Source organism: Nelumbo nucifera, chromosome 1, assembly GCF_055504915.1.
Source record: "Nelumbo nucifera cultivar China Antique chromosome 1, China Antique-T2T, whole genome shotgun sequence".
In the NCBI taxonomy this organism is placed as follows: domain Eukaryota; kingdom Viridiplantae; phylum Streptophyta; class Magnoliopsida; order Proteales; family Nelumbonaceae; genus Nelumbo; species Nelumbo nucifera.
In genome coordinates, this window is record NC_142649.1 from 188,045,400 (window position 1) to 188,055,353 (window position 9,954).

Sequence of the window (9,954 nt, forward strand, 5' to 3'; positions counted from 1 at the left end):
ATGTCGGTTATGTGAGGCCGAGCGAGACAGGGAGTTTGATGCCGAGTATTTGATTTGTCACTGAGATGTAACAGTTCGATGCCGAATTCTGCTTGTGACTTCAGGACCCGTCTGCTCAAGTGAACTTGATGAAAAGGGGACCGGTTCGGACTCAGGGGATTGAAGACGACCAGTCGGACCTCTGGGGGGATTTCTCGTTGCCATCGTCGAAAGAGGACGACGATGAATAGTGCCCCCTCTTCGGTCGGCTGGTGGAGGGGAGAGAGACATCACCGCCCTTGTTCGGTGTTGAGAGCAGGAAGATGAACAATAGAAAATTTGGGGATTTCGTTTGGCCCTTCATGAGTCCACCAACCGGCACTGCACGAAGAGGATGGTCCCTTCTTCGCTGGAAGAGGAAGACGACGAATAGCGCTCCCACAACGGATGGTTCAGAAATACTCGCTAGAACGTGCGGCTCCGTCGTAGGCCAAAGCGGCCTCTTCGGCGGTGCCGAATATGCCCAGCCGATGTCTCACTTCGGTTGATGGGTCTCTCTGCTGCGTATCGTCCCTATGACCTTCTTCTTACGCCCAAAGACCTCTCTACACTTTCGTGTTGCTGCTGCCTTCGAAGCTAAAGTGTCTTTCATGCCAAAACTAAAGATCGGATAACAAAACTAGAGATTCTAATGTTGGTAACGTGGTAAGGCTAAGTCTCCAAAAGTTGGAGAAGGCGGCCGGAAGGAGAGAGGTCGGGGGGAAGAGAGAGAGAAAGAGAGGAGAGAAGGGAGAGTCCCACCCTAGGTCAAAGCTATATTGTCTTGTCTCCATTAATGGGGAGAGTTATTCCGCTAAGCCCGGTCACAAGGAGACGGATTTGACGGAATTGAAGGTGCAAGGAGGAAACCGGAGACTTCCGGGGAGGAACCCGGTTGGAACACTCTGAAGCTCAAGTTAGTGCTCTTGAGAAAGCAAGGGGAAATAAAGGATTTCAAGACCAGAAAGCACAAAAATCACATACCCCCTTCTTTGGGGGAAATGGGCCTTTTATAATCACCCTGGTACACTCACTCCCATACCTCTGCTAGATCGGGTATTGTCACCTTCGCCAGATCGGGTGTCATCACCTCTATCAGATGCCAGTTCGGGTGTCATAACCTCTGCCAGATGCCAGTTCGGGTGTCATAACTGTCACTGTCTTCCTTGTCAGGGCCGTCTCTGCCACGTCTGAGATGGCGGTGGCAGGTGGCCGTTGGAGGGCGGCTGTCATGTGTCGGACCCCTAATCAGTCAGGCGCGCCGCCTCCGTGTACGGGCTTCCTTGGCATCAGGTACGGTTGTTCAGTCAAGCGACTTGGAGTCGAAGTGGTGTGCGATGTGAAGTCTTGAGTTCGGATAGAAGTGTGGCCCGAACTGCCCCAAGGTGGGTCAGCTCGGGTTTTTGCCCTTTGCGCTCCTTGTAAGGCTCAGGGCCTCTAAGGGAGAGCTCGGGTTCCTCCTTGGGGAGCTCGGGTCGTGGGTTCCTTTTCTGGAGAGCTCGGGGCTCCTTTTCTCGGAGCTCGGGTCGTGGGCCCGCTGTCGTGCCAAGCTGGCGCTCCCGCCAGGTCACTCTCGGTTGCTTCCACGTGTTGCGCGGCCAAGGGGTCGGGCCAAATCTCCCTCCATCAATTGCCCTCCACTCCCCGTGCCCAGGGTCCTGACCCGGCGTGGGCAGTTCACGGGATGATGGGTGGATTTGCCTCGTGACGCTTTGGCCTTGGTTTGGAGCTTCTCCGGTCTAACCTGCTTGTGCTTTCGGCCCGATCATGGTCGGCTTGGTTCGACCAGGGGTCAATCCCGGGTCACGTGCAGCTCACGCGCGGACGTCAAACGATTATAAATTTTCGGACGTAAAAAATTCACGCTAAACTGACTTCACCTCGGGGGGCGCGTAGCCGGTTTTGCTGGGAGCCGTTGGATGGTTTTGATCTTGGCCGTTGATGCGCGAGTACAGTGGCTATAAATAGTGGGGGGCCCCTAGTCACTTTCCTCCGCCATTCTTCAGCATTCATTCCTTGAGCTCGCGTCCAAGGCTGTCAGCTCGCGTCATTCTTCGTAGTCCGGTAGCTTTTCCCCGGTGAGTCCTCAGCCTTCTTTTCGATTCAATGTCCAGCTCGGGTAGTTTAGTTAGTCTTCTGGGGGGGTCAGATGCAAGGTCCACGAACCGAGCTACTGCCCCTGACAGCCTTAGTGAGTTCGAGGCGGGGCCCGAGGTAGAGCTCGAGTTCGAGCCCGTCGGCCGAGTCACCTCGGGTAGCTTGGCATCCACCTCCCGTTGAGGTCGGATGCCAGATAAGTTCGGGCCTTCCACTATGACGCCCGAGAGACTTCGGTCCCTTATTGCTCAATATAACCTGCCCAGGGAGTATACTTACATTTTACCCTCGGGCGACTTCCCTTGGGAGCACGGTTCGGACGAGATCGTGATATTCCGGGAGCAGCTTGTTGCCGGGCTGTGCCTTCCTTTCCATCCCCTTATCGTCGAGGTCATGAATCACTTCTGCGTTACTGTCGGTCAGCTCCACCCGAACTCCATTCATAACCTTGTCGGGACCATCTCCCTTTGTTGCGAACACTGCCTTCCATTGGACCTAGAAATCTTTTCCGCCATTCTTATGCTCAAGAAGCAAGCAGGTCCCCTGCCTGGGCGTAAGCGGGTCTACTACTTGTCTCCTCATCCGAGGTTCAAGCTTTTGCACGATCTTCTGAATAAGGTCCCGGCATGGAAGCGAGACTACTTCGTGGTTCGAAGTGCTATGGGGTGGCCGTTTCCTATCGAGTGGGGATTGGCTGTTCTTGATCTCGATGCCACGTTAGATAAAGATACGGCGAAGGGCCTCCAAGACTGGGCCCGGCTTGGGCTCGAATGCCAAGTCTACCTGACGGAGGCCAAGCTTATTCAGGCCGGTCTGAGTTCGGGTAGGTTTCTTGCTCAGAGGCTTGCTTTTGCTTTGTTTTTATTCTCGTCTTTTGACGCCGAGCTCCTTTTTGCAGGTGTTATGGAGGCAGAGAAGACTCGAGGTGCGAGCTTGTTTGATGGTATGAGGAGGAGGAAGCGAGACGCTAAGCGGGTCCGTGCCGATCCTTCCCGGGTTGAGGAGCCCAAGGCACCGAGCCCTCCGAGAATGGAGCCTCCTGGGGAGCTCGAGGTGGCCCCTCCAATTTAGGAAGCGGTAGGGGTCCCTTATGCCGATACTGCTTATACCCAGGCTGTGCCTTCAGGCTCGGGAAGTCAGGATGGGGTTGAGAGCGTGCTAACGCCGAGCTACGCGCTCCGAAAAAAGTAAGAAGGCTATTTGCCCTAAGGAGGTCACGGCGTGGGCCGATCTTCCTCCGAATCACATAGGCGCGCGTGCTGCTATTCACGCCATGGTGGTAAGTCGAAATAGTTTTTTTTCATTTTTTTTTCTTGTCGGGCTGATTTGTTCTCGTTTTGGCAAGTGAACTCCTTTATCCACGCTCTAACAATCCAGGCGGAGAGGGGCTTGAAGCGAGTGCAAGCTTCCGAAAAGGCTTCCCGCGCTGCGCAAGTCGAGCTAACGAGGTCTCGGAGGGACAACGAGGCCTTAGGATTGGTGGTGAAACACATGGCGGACCTGAAGCTGGACCTAGAGCATCAGGTCGAGTACCTTCAGGATGATATCAGGGAGAAGATTGAGATCCTCTCTCAGGCCATCGAGGAGGTGAAGGTGAAGGCCGTTGACGATTACATCGCTTTGCCGCGCTTTGACGACATGATGGTGGGCTCGTACAGAAGGGGTTTCAAGTTGTGCCGATGGATGATAAGGAATACGTACCCCGAGCTCGACATTAGTGCCATAACCACTTCGCGCATCACTCCGGAAATGGCTGCCGCAACTGATGATGATGATGCGGATTCCGAAGACGAAGCGGGACCTTCGGGTATTGTCGAAGTCCCTTCCGAAGGTGAGGAAGATGTACCTTCGGGCCTGTGAGCTCATTGCTGTTGTTGTTTGTTTTTTTTTTTTTTTTGGAACGAAATGTAAGCAAAATTATTCTGCAATGAATAGTCCCCTTTTTTGGTTAAGTGTTGGGCAGTCATTTTCCCTTTTCGCCGAACTGCTAGACTTAGGCCCCGAGGCGAGTTAACATAGTAAGGCTATATGCCCGATCTGTTCTCCGCCTGGGCTATGCACCTCGGGATCCATACTTGTCTAGCCTGCTTCGTTGATGAGGTGCCGAGGTCATCTTCAGCTCGGCATTCTGGCCCTTACGGTGCCGAGGTCCTTGTTAGCTCGACATTCTGGCCCTTAGGCTCTGGTAGTGGCTCATGGCCTGCTTAGTTTGATAATTTATAGGTAATATCGTCTTAAGTTGACGATGTTCCCAGTTCGGCCTGAGTTTGCCAACGTCGGGCTCAGGTACCATGACCTTGCGGAGAACCAGGTTGCCGACGCGGAAGTTTCATCTCTTAACTCTGGCGTTGTAGTACCGAGCTACCCTTTGCTGGTACGCTGCGGTCCTGATGTATGCGAGGTCCCTCACCTCGTCAAGTAGGTCGAGGTTGGTACACAGCTCGTCGTTATTAGTATTGTCGTGGTATGCTTCCAACCGAAGTGAGGGGATTTCGATTTCGGCTGGGATGGTTGCCTCCGTGTCAAAGGTGAGGTTGAAGGGAGTTTCTCCGGTGGCGGTTTTCTCTGTAGTTCGGTATGCCCATAGGACGCTGGGCAGCTCGTTTGCCCATAACCCTTTATCTCGGTCTAGCCTGGCTTTTAGTCCGCAGAGGATAGCTCTGTTCGTGACTTCTGCCTGACTGTTTGCTTGTGGGTGCGCAACCGACGTGAAGTTTTGTCGGATTCCCATGTCTTGGCACCACTTTTGGAATTTGATGTCCTTGATCTGCTTGCCATTGTCGGAGATCAGCACCCGAGGTAGCCCGAAGCGGCACACTATGTTCTTCTAGAAGAAGTTCTGGACGTTTCGATCTGTGATGGTTACGAGAGTTTCAGCTTCAACCCACTTGGTGAAGTAGTCTACTGCCACTACTAGGAACTTCCTTCCTCCTGTTGCTGGCGGGAATGGCCCGAGTAGGTCGATACCCCATTGTGTGAAGGGCCATGGGCTGGTGAGGTATTTGAGGTCGGCGGCGGGCTGGTGGTGAATATTGGCGTGCTTTTGGCACTTCTCGCACTTTCTGACTAGCCTGACGGCGTCTGCTTTCATTGTTGGCCAATAGTACCCCTGTCGTAGTGCTTTCTGAGCGACGGCCTTGCCCCCCAGGTGTCTGCCACATAGGCCTTTATGAATGTCGCAGAATACGAGCTCGGCTTCGGGAGGCCGCAAGCAAGCAGGTAGGGGAGCGTGTAGGATCTTCGGTACAACCGTCCGTATATTATGACGTACTTGGCTGCCTGACGCTCTACCCTCCTGGCGGCGTTGCGGTCTATGAGGAGGGTTTCATGTAGCAGGAAGCTCGCGAGTGGATCAATCCAGCTCGGTTCTGCTTGGGCGACAGGAGCGACCTCCTCTGCCCCCCGGAGAATGTTAGGGCAAGGTAAGTCCTCTATGTACACAGTTCTCATGGTGTTGTCACTGGTGTTGGCTAGCCGGGACAGGGCGTCGGCCTCAGTGTTCTTTGACCTTGGGATTTGCTTGATGAAGTGTGACTGGAAGCTAAGTAGAGCCTCTTTTACCTTTGCCAAGTAAGCGATCATAGTTGGCTCGCAGGCTTCGTATTCTCCTGTAACTTGGTTGACCACAAGCTGGGAATCGCTACAGATAACAATGTGTTTTGCCTTTACCTCTTGCATCAGGGCTAGCCGGCTATCAACGCTTCGTATTTTGCCTCATTGTTGGATGCCGCGAACTCGAAGCGTAGCGCGTACTCCAATTTCGTGCCACTCAGACCGTGAAGAACTACACCGGCTCCGCTGCCCTACTGATTTGAGGAGCCATCTACGTGAAGGATCTTAGGCTCTTCATCCCAGTTCGCGCTCGGTCAATGGGGACAATGATTTGGGATTGTTTTGACGGAATGGGGACGAGAATTAATAGGAATCCCCATTTTGGGATGGGAATTGAGGTCCCCGCCCCGCCCCGACCCCGATTATATATAATATTAAATGTTATTTATATTAAATATACTATTATATTATTTATATATCAAAACATATTTAAAATATTATTTATAACTTAAAATGTTTATTTATTTTATGTAAATTTATTTTTAAAAAATATTGTTATTTGAAAACATTTCAGGGATTTGGGTCCCCACAGGAAACCCATCCCTATTAGAGATTGGGGATGAAGGACAAATTTTATCCCTGACAAGAATCAATGACGAGAATAGGGTTAATTTCAAAGTCGAGATCAGGAACAAAGAATATGATCCCTGCCCCGTTGCCATTCCTATATCCATCTTCTCTTTTTTTAATCAAAAAGGATCTTCATGACTAGACTAATGTCAATAAAGTCTAAACCCAACCTGATCCCACTTAGATGGGTTAAAATACAGAAAAAACCTGTTGGAGGGAAGTGCATTAAACCGAGCCCTGAACAAAAAAGCAATAGATACACCGATAAAAATCTTAGAGTGTAGGGTTTAAGTTGTGTCAGAAACCTGAAGGGAGGTGTAAGAATTTGTGAGAAACCTCAGGGAAGGTTTAAGCCTTTTACCCTAAAATCTAGTACTTACAAGTGCCTGCCTTGTCGAGGGCAATCTTATCATACCTTTTGATATCCCCAGGGGTCAGGGCAAATGGTAGCTAATTCAGAGGCACGATTCTCTCATTTGACGAGCAGCTTTGTAACTTTCTCAGTTTGTACGTTGGACCTTGATTCCATCTGCTTTCAGATCCAATCATCTTATATATTCAGTTCATAATATGCAGTAATTCGGTGAGTAAACAAGAAACTGGTTCTCTGTATCATATAAGTGAATAATACAAGCCTACTGCTCCTCGGATTTTGCAATGGACCAATGAGGGATACCTTTGACAAATTTTTTTCCTTGGCCAATGATATATCGGTTATACATCCACACTCATGATTCTCGCTCGATATACATTGTGGGTCATGTCGGGTTTGGGGTTTAGGTTCATGGGCCAGTATGATTGAGTGGGCCGTGTCATTTATGGCCTGTGGCATGGCCCATATATATTTTTATATATTATGTATATATAATATATGAAAAAGTACGGAAGGCCCAATGCAAAATTTTGAATTCTGTTGTAGAGCTATAAACATTCAAAATGTCAAAAACCCCTATTTTATACACTAATACTCACCCGTGAATTGGCATCAATTCCGAGCTGGCACCTACCCCAACTGTACTTTGGGCCTAGAAATTCTGACCCTAGGCTGAACCGTCATTCTCTCTTTAATATATTAATATATTAATATATATAATTTTATTTTCAATTTTATTATATTATTTCATATATAAACAATTATATGCATTAAAATTCATATAAAATAAAATTTTAAAATATTTTTTAAAATTTTGTCTATTTTTTAATTTATATTATTTTTTTTTCAAAAATTTAAAAAACATGACTTAACCCAATTTACGACTCGATCCATGAACCAGCCTAACCCGCAACACGATACGAATCCACACAAACTCGGGCAGACCCCTAATAGCTAGGCCTAACTCAACCCGTACTTTACACGGACCGTGTCTGATTTACACCTCTATGCACGATGACAGATAAGTCTTCGTCCATAAAGTCTCAATGGTTGGCTCGTATCTTTGGACGCTCCTTCCTAATTAATTGGGAAGCCATTCGTCTAATCCAAGCAACGTTGCTATGGTTAGTACATATGGATTAAAATGATTGTCTTCCGATGACTATTCCTCGCTGAAGAACATTCCTGGAGTGGATCATATAGTAATTATTGAGAAATGAGATATATGCTTGCATTGTTTGATCAGATTTATTTTTTGACCAAGGTATTTCAGAAACATTATTCAGAGTAATTTGATTAAACACTCGAGGGAAGATCTTCAGTACTGAAATGCTTTCTTATTATAGATTTATCGAAAATAAATTCAAATTAAATGACATTCGAAATGTATCAAGTCGTTGTAGTATAGTGGTAAGTATTCCCGCCTGTCACGCGGGTGACCCGGGTTCGATCCCCGGCAACGGCGTTGTAGTTTTTAAATAGATACTGGAATAGTATGCATCATAGATTAGCAAAATCATCCCAAGAGAAAAAGAAATTATAAGTTTTCGCCACTTGGGCGTATGATTGATTGATTGATATGCGAACAGCAAAATCATTCAAATTAGCAAGTAAATCCATGCAATGTATAAAGTTACTTAAAAATGGGAAAATTACCTTGCAGTTCATTGCAGAATTTTAAATTCTATTGTAGACCTATAATAATTCAAAATGTCAAATACCTACATTCTATACATCAATACCTATCCGTGAATTGGCATCAATTCTGAACTGGCACTTACCCCAAATATACGTTGGGCCTAAGAATTGTAACACTAGGCTGAACCGTCATTCACCCCTTAGAAATTTGGTTAGATTTAGGTTTAATGCCTCAAGACAAGGCTGCCCAATTTGAAAAATATCAACTATATTAGGTTTGGATCATGGGCCAAATTCATGGAGAGATGCTTGTTGAAGTCGTGGCTTCGATTCAATGACAACATCACATTGTAATATGCAAGGGTATCTTTGGCGTTTGGAAGGAGTATAAATACAAATGTGTACAGTGTAAAATCTTGTATTTTGTATTATTTTGTATGTATTTGTATTTGTTCTCATTCCAAACTGAGCCTTTGGTACAATTTCCAACCTCCCTAATACTTAGGATAGGGGTGTTGGGTGCAAATGGATCATATCATATTTGAATCAGAATCTAATTCAATAGTAGAATTCAAAATCCGATTTATTTCCAAAGATTTGATCATATCTCATAAATGGTGATTCAAATTCGAATCCGTTAAGGATGTCAATATCCACATTTGTGTTAGATAAAGTATGTCCTTATATCTAATCAGATTGATATACATATACATTTATTGTAAATGAATAAATGTACATTATTGTTTCATGTTGACATTGGTATGTTTCTTTGAAATTACCCCTTAAAGTAGACACTTATGAGACTTGTGTTAGTTTAGAATGTTCTCAGCCATTGGATAAACTTGGGGAGTGTATCCCGCCAAGGCTGACACCGATGTGTTGCCAAAAAAGTTGGGGCAGCTTGTCTCAGCTGCTAGGGTTAGACCTAAAGCACATGCAATGTGTGTTTGGTTAAAACACTTAACCCCGACCATTTTCCAATTATGCCCTGGACCTTGGAGATTGATGGGCAAAACTAGAAACTTAAACATAGCCCCTATACTTGATTATGACACTACAGTAGGTGTTGGATTGTGTTGTCTTTGATATGCCAATTAGTAAAATCCATTAAGGGTCAAAACCTGAATATGTTGGGGGAGTCTAAGAATTCACTTGAGTGGGTGATCGTAGTGATAAGATTGGCTCTTTTATTAGACAAAGTGACTGATAGGCTTACACTCCTCTGATGGAAACCTATACTACTTATAGTGGATTTCAACTATGTTTGATATTTGGTTTTGCAAAGTATATTTATATAATATATATTAATGTTGATGTAGTGCGATCCAGTCACTCCTAGCTGGCACTCACGTGGCTCCTAGAAGGTACTTGAGATGAAGAAGAAGAAGAAGAATCCCCGGGGGCTTGCCCGACGGGAATACTCCGATGTTTAAATTAGTACTCTGTAGGAGAAGCAAAGAGAAAGCGAAGGCTAAGAGTGCTAATAGCGCATTACCACTATACTCGAGAGATTAGAAGTCTCTAGACGTTCCTCTTCCGCCCTGGGGGCTTTTATAGGGGCATTCTTGTCAGGTCGGGCATAACCGCCACTGGGTTCCTGCCACAGCCGTTACTTGCCAGGGCTGCGCAGGTGGCTGATGTGACGT

General features: G+C 47.0%; 1 non-coding gene across 1 annotated transcript; it reads left to right on the forward strand.

Annotated features, from left to right (window-relative positions):
- The first annotated feature begins 8,063 nt into the window (after window positions 1-8,063).
- Window positions 8,064-8,135, forward strand: TRNAD-GUC (transfer RNA aspartic acid (anticodon GUC)). Its single transcript has one exon. It is a non-coding gene; the product is annotated as a tRNA-Asp (tRNA).
- The last annotated feature ends 1,819 nt before the right edge of the window (window positions 8,136-9,954 follow it).